This window comes from Bemisia tabaci, chromosome 3 (assembly GCF_918797505.1).
Source record: "Bemisia tabaci chromosome 3, PGI_BMITA_v3".
Taxonomy (NCBI): Eukaryota; Metazoa; Arthropoda; class Insecta; order Hemiptera; family Aleyrodidae; genus Bemisia; species Bemisia tabaci.
Window position 1 is genome coordinate 35,618,113 of NC_092795.1, and position 5,643 is coordinate 35,623,755.

General features: G+C 37.3%; 1 protein-coding gene across 1 annotated transcript in view; it reads right to left on the reverse strand.

The window, feature by feature from the left end:
* The window catches only part of LOC109043431 (uncharacterized), a 272,968-nt gene that overhangs the window by 225,727 nt on the left and 41,598 nt on the right, over nt 1-5,643 (reverse strand). The gene's annotated exons all lie outside the window — the stretch shown is intronic.

Sequence of the window (5,643 nt, forward strand, 5' to 3'; positions counted from 1 at the left end):
TTATATGCTTATTTGGGCCGTTTATAAAATAAATAAGACTCTACACGGGCAGAAAAATATGGGAGAAGGTGGGCCTAGACTGACATTACAGGGAAGAAAAGGTGTTTAGGACTGCGTTATGTAACGCTAAAACGGGGGATTTCTCAAAAATATTAGATGAAAATTCGACAGAGGGTAATTTTCTCTTCAATATCCATTATAAAACCTTAAATTGAGGGAAAGGGTCGAACAGAGCGCTTCGTGATTTTTTACGGGGTGATTTCTATGGGGTGAAGAACTGTGTGGCAGGTGCATCACAAGGGGATGAGAGAGTCAAAAATCCTGTGGAGGGTCAGACCAATCCAGAGCTGTCGTCGATTTTTGATTAGGATGAACGAATCGTGCATGTTGCTGGCAACAAATACTGGTACTGGAGACAGCAATAAAAATTGGAACCTAAGAAGCGCCTTCAAATGGACGAGTATACATAACACCACAACTATCAAGTGAGTAAAGTTGTATCAGTAATAAATGAAGGCGCTTGAGAAAACATACGCGATCTAAGTACTAAAAAGTAAGCGGTCTCTTGAAGCAAATTAGGAAGCTCTTGTATGAAAGAATATAGGTATATCATGAAATTAGAATATCAAGCTAGGTGTTATCAAACATATCCATACTCATGTTCCTCTCATTTAAACAACTGAGAATATAACAGCAGCACAAGATTAACGTAAAGTAAATATAAAATCCGAATACATCCAAGTAATTGAAAGGCATAATCTGCGATCCTTATATCCTTTATATGTACCTGTACTGGTTTTTTTGGCGCGTATACGTAGTATACCGCCTTTGCGATCGTTTCGAACCTTGCTCGATACAATAACCGAGTCCCTTAGTTCCTTACCGAAAAGTGACTACCGCGAACTTCTGAGATTTTCCAAAGCGTGTAAAAAGTTTATTTATCCATCAATAATTATGATTTAAAGTTGTTTCTCATTCTGGGGCTCATTAGTTTATGTGCAGTGAATACCAAGAGTCTACGTTACTTGGTTTTTTCAAAAAAAGCCTAAGAATGCGACGCGCTGATTTAAAATATGCATATATAAGCAGAATCAAGCGAATTGATTCGAGGATGGCTGAGCAGGTCGGCACTCTCGAAATGAGAATTTAACTCCTCCGTTTTGTTCAAAACGTTGCTTTGACAGATCTGTAACCTCGGTTATACTTTCCAAAAGTTGGTACCCGTGCTCTGATATTGCAATCTGTGTAAGTGCAATCTGTGATGAGCCTCGAGACTCATTAGACCATTAGCTAAACGTGGCTCATAAAAGAATCCACTTACCCCTCTCTTTCCCACGCTCCTGCTCACTGCGTCGGCGTCTCGACGAACAATAGCTAATGACGGTTGCCAAGCGATGCCGGGATCCTCAGCCCCTCGCCCAATTACTTACGCTTCATTAACCATTTCACCGTCACGCTAGGATTCGTCCAATTTTCAAAAAAATTGTTTCGCGAGTTTTTAGCAATTATTTCCTTACTCTCCGTTAAAACACGAATTAAAAGAGGTCTCATTCATAAAAATCGGCCAAATAGAAGAGAAGTTACAGTATTCGAAATCCGAAGAAATCAACAAAACTTCTCCAAACAAACAATAAAATGAAGGGGAAAAAAAAGAAATGTATAAATTACAATTTAATATGATTGACCTCAGAATGTGACAAGCAATTCAATTATAAAAAGGAGAAAAAATTGAGTGAAATTACAAAAAATTAGCCTCTTGCAAGGGACTTCCTTGTATGAGTTTTGACCTGAAGACAGGTAAATCCCGTTATATTATTAAAACGAAATTGACTCCATAGTTTCTTGAATACGATTATTTTAAGCACTCGAAAATTTATACCAGCAATTTTACCCATGGGGTGATTTCCTGAGAGCTGATAATATCACGAATTTCTCATAGAGCCCTTCAAAAATGGCTTGCTTTTTGGGCAGCCGATTCGGCCATCAAACCGGGGTTTAAATGGAAGCAGATAATAACACAAAGCTCTGAGAAAAATTTTGAGATGGGTATAGGAACGGTTTGTAAATTACGAGGAGAGGCGGGCATTCTGTTCAGCATATCGATACATAAGTATTTTCACACGTAGAATTTAATTTTCACGTCAGGGAGTCAACATATTTTGATTTTTTCGATTTTTTACGGAAAATTTATGGTTTTTCGGGATTGAAATTACTTACAATTGTTTCATGAAAAATGAATGCACCCAAAATGACTATAGCATTTTGACTTTCACATACGTGCACTCACTAAATTGATTGGTAAAGAGCCTCCCAAAAAAGAGGCTGATTTTGGCCCCTTTTTAGGTATTCGATTCGACCATCGGACCAAGGTTTAAATGGAAGCTTATATTAACAGAAAACTCAGGAAAAAATTTCAAGATGAGTATAGGAACCGTTTTCGAGTTACGGGGGGGCAAAGGGGTCACAATCCGGCCTAATTTTCTGCTGTTTTCTTGTAGAATTAATGTATCGGCGGGGTACTTATCGTTGTTTACACATGCGTAGCACATGGATTCCTACGTGTTTTTACACGTAGAATCGATTTTTAACGTTGCCGAATCGATATACCGATCGGTTAAATCGATTTTGAACGATTTATTAAGGAAAATAGACGATTTTTCAGGATCGAAATTGTTTATTTTCGATTCATGAATGAATAAATGCATCTGAAATGACTGAAGCACACGTAACCCTATGTATTTTGATACGTAGAATTAATTTTTAACGTTGACAATCGACAAAGTCGATAATCGATCAATTGTATTGAATTTTGTCGATTTTTTGCGGAAAATCGATGGTTTATCGGGATTGAGATAGGTGTCTCTCCATCCAAGATCGGAGAAATGTACCCTTTATGATTGGAGCACATCAATTCTTACGTATTTCTACACGTAGAATCAATTTTAAACGTCGACGAGTCGATATATCGATTTGACGTGTAAAAGTACGTGGAAACGGCGTGCTCCGACCGTGTCAGGTGCATATCTCCACCCTCGGACCGTTAGTAACCAATTTCATTCTTGTTCAAAAAATCAATTTTCCATATAAATCACAAGAAATCAATATGACCAGTCAATGTATCGACTCGTTGACTTCTTAAAAATTGATTTTGCGAGAATAATCACAAACGAATCGATGTGCTCCAGTCATGTCTGGTAGATGTTTCCAATGCCAGTCCAAAAGAACCATCGAATATCCGTAAAAAATCGCAAGAGTTGTGTATGTCAGATCGATATATCGACTCGTCGACGTTTAAAATTGATTCTACGTGTAGAAATACGTAAGAATTGATGTGCTCCAATCATAAAGGGTACATTTCTCCGATCTTGGATGGAGAGACACCTATCTCAATCCCGATAAACCATCGATTTTCCGCAAAAAATCGAAAAAATTCAATACAATTGATCGATATATCGACTTATCGAGGTTATAGATCGATTCCACGTATAAAAATACCTTAGAGTCGATGTGCTCCAATCATATTGGGTACGTATCTCCGATCTCGGATGGAGCAAACCCGATTCTAATTCCGAAAAGTCATCGATTTTCCGTAAAAATCGCAAAAATTCGATACAAACGATAAATAAATCGATTCGTCAACGTTAAAAATTAATTCTACGTATCAAAATACATAGGGTTACGTGTGCTTCAGTCATTTCAGATGTATTTATTCATTCATGAATCGAAAATAAACAATTTCGATCCTGAAAAATTGTCTATTTTCCTTAATAAATCGTTCAAAATCGATTTAACCGATCGGTATATCGATTCGGCAACGTTAAAAATCGATTCTACGTGTAAAAACACGTAGGAATCCATGTGCTACACATGTGTAAACAACGATAAGAACCCCGCCGATACATTAATTCTACAAGAAAACAACAAAAAATTAGGCCGGATTGTGACCCCTTTGCCACCCCGTAACTCGAAAACGGTTCCTATACTCATCTTGAAATTTTTTCCTGAGTGTTCTGTTAATATAAGCTTCCATTTAAACCTTGGTCCGACATCGACCTGGTATATCAAGTTTCTGCGATTTTTTACGGCGAATCGGTAGATTTTCGGGATGTGGATTGCTTACTTTCAATTCATGAATGAATAAAACATGGACATGGTTGAGCTTCTTTGCATGAAAAGACGTTTAAAATAACAAAATCAAGACATATTTATTACAATTTCATTTATATCGAGTCAATTTCTTTTCAATAATAGAACGGGATTTATAATACCGGTGATTTGGGTATTTTAGCCCCAAAATACCTTTAAATCGACTTTATCTTCTTTTTATTATATAATACTTATGATTTAATATACCCGGTACTAGATTGCTGGAAAAACAGGGCTATGCCTTAGTCGCTCGTTCAAGAGGAAGGGGTAGATTCTGCGATGGGTTCCAGCACAAAAAGCGAATGTATGTAACACTGTGTTCTTGTCTGATACACGGAATGAAATTAAATCTTGATTTAGCATTTATACTATTAAAAAGATTTCCGACAAGTTTCAAATGCTGATTTTACATTTTAACGAATGCTAACGTAACTACGCCCACTGCAAAACGTACAAATTAAAATTTTATGTTACCATTTTTGTATTGTAAAATCAGCATTTGAAACTTGTCAGACATCTTTTTAACAGTATAAATGCTAAATCAACATTTAATTTTTTTCCGTGTACTTTATTGAGGTGGGTTAAACTGAGCAACCCTGCCACCGGGGGGGGGGGGGGGGGGGGGGAGGTCCCCTGCCAAGAGAGGCTAAAATTCAAAAAAAATTCGTATCCTTTACAATGAAACAACTCGTCAAGAATTGAGCTCCATCATAACTGGAGAAGTGAAGGGTAATTCTATCATTTCTTGTATCTTGCATAGTCCTCCTGAGGGACGCCAGATTTTGAGGGTATATCGAGTCCTTCTGAAATCCTAGGCTTGAAGGAAGATTATCCCACTTCTCTTTGATGAAAAAAACCTAAAAAACAAACAAAACTAGGGACTGGCCCGACTGGCCTTTGAGATCCTTTTGGCTTTGAGAAAGAAAGGTATAAACCTTCATGAAATTAATTATGAAATCCTCGTTTGAGTATCGTGAGGAAACCCGTGTACCACACATCTTAGAGCAAAACTACGAAAAACTTTCCAAAAACAAAGGAATTGTCAAAAACATTGCAAAGAAATCGCATACAGTATGGTGTCGGCCCAGTACTAATTTAACCCTTACAATCACCATTTATTTTTTGTCGAAAACACTGTTTTAAGATGAATGTTGGCGTTTGAGATTATCGGAATCATTTGAGACCAATTTAATGTTTCGCTTCTCCGTAAAACCTAACCTCAAAAACTGCACGCGTTAACCTAGACGAAGACTGAAAGGGTTAAGGTCTTGTTGTTATCACCGCTATTTATCTAAAATGATAGTGGAGTGTTGTACGCTGGTTGAGTGAGTGAGATCTCGTTAACATAGAGACAGAAGTACAGTGTCGGTCATCGAGGTTTTGTTTTGTGGCAAATGCTTGCTCCTCCATGAATCAATATAAAAACCGAAACTTGTTCCAAGATGGTAAAATTCGCGAAAAACTAAAGTACCATTCTAGAACGTGATACATTGATGA